Here is a 1,312-nt window from a genome sequence, read left to right as displayed (position 1 = left end):
GTTCACTTCGATTCTTCTCCAAAATCCAAGAGCAATCAACCAAGGCCTCTATCAACCCAATTCCATCAAGAGCAAAGGCCCAATTGAAGGCTTGAAGACCATTTGAAGAAAGTGTATAAATAGCATAGGATTTAAGTTTTTAGGGAGCATTTCCTTTCGATTTTGATTAGTACACTTAGTAGAGAGCTCACTTTAGATTTCTTGGCATTGTTGTTTTAATTCAGGAGAATTGGGGAGGAGAATTGATCTCTCTTCTTCCTTGTTCTTGCCCAGCACTCATTACTTTCCTTGTCTTGGATCTTGGGTTGGAGAATTGAAGGAAATCTGTTTCAATCTCATCCTGAGATCTCTCTGTTTCATTTTACTGCATAATTGAATTTCCATTTTAGTTAATTGCTTCTGTCTTCTACTTTCTCTGCAATTTACAATTTACAATTCCTTTACAATTTTTCTTGTTGGATCTAAGAAGGCATTGAGATCTAGACTTGGTTATCTAGTCTCTTGAGTCCTGAGATCTGAATTCTCATTTTACTTTCTCTGTTTAACGCTTTTCATGCTCATTTACAATTCTGTTTTTAGATCCGATTCAATCCAAGTCATCTTCTATTTCTCTGTTTGTTGCAATTTTACTTTTCCTTGTTTAATTTCTGCAAATCCAATTCCCAATTCCCTTTACAATTCAAGCCATTTACATTTCTTGCACTTTAAGATTCTGCAATTTACATTTCTTGCGTTCTAAGTTTCTGCCATTTAATTTCTTGTTCTTTAAGATTCAGCACTTTAAATTTCAGTTCTATTTAATTTCATGCAATTTACCCATTCCCTTTACTTTCTATGCAATTTAAATTCTGCAAATCACAAATCTCTCAACCAAATCTTGATTCGCTTCACTAAATCAACCACTAAACTAAAATTGCTCAATCCTTCAATCCCTGTGGGATTGACCTCACTCCCGTGAGTTTTTATTACTTGATGCGACCCGGTACACTTGCCAGTGAGTTTTGTGTCGGATCATTTTCTGCACATCAAGGAATCTCAACACTTTTACTAAAATGTGTGCCAACCTCCAACACAAAGGAAGTGCTAGAAGAAATACACGGCGGTATTTGTGGCAATTATCTCGGAGCACGAGCTCTCGCCAAAAAAGTACTCCGGGCGGGATTTTATTGGCCAACTCTACAGAAAGAAGCCACAGAATTTGTAAAGACATGCCCACCATGTCAGAAACATGCCAACTTTCACATCGCCCTGCCAGAAGAGCTCATCAGCGTGACCTCGCTTTGGCCGTTTGCAAAATGGGGACTCGATCTTC

Source organism: Arachis hypogaea, chromosome 20 (genome assembly GCF_003086295.3).
Source record: "Arachis hypogaea cultivar Tifrunner chromosome 20, arahy.Tifrunner.gnm2.J5K5, whole genome shotgun sequence".
Taxonomy (NCBI): Eukaryota; Viridiplantae; Streptophyta; class Magnoliopsida; order Fabales; family Fabaceae; genus Arachis; species Arachis hypogaea.
Note: the sequence above shows the minus strand (reverse complement) of the source record.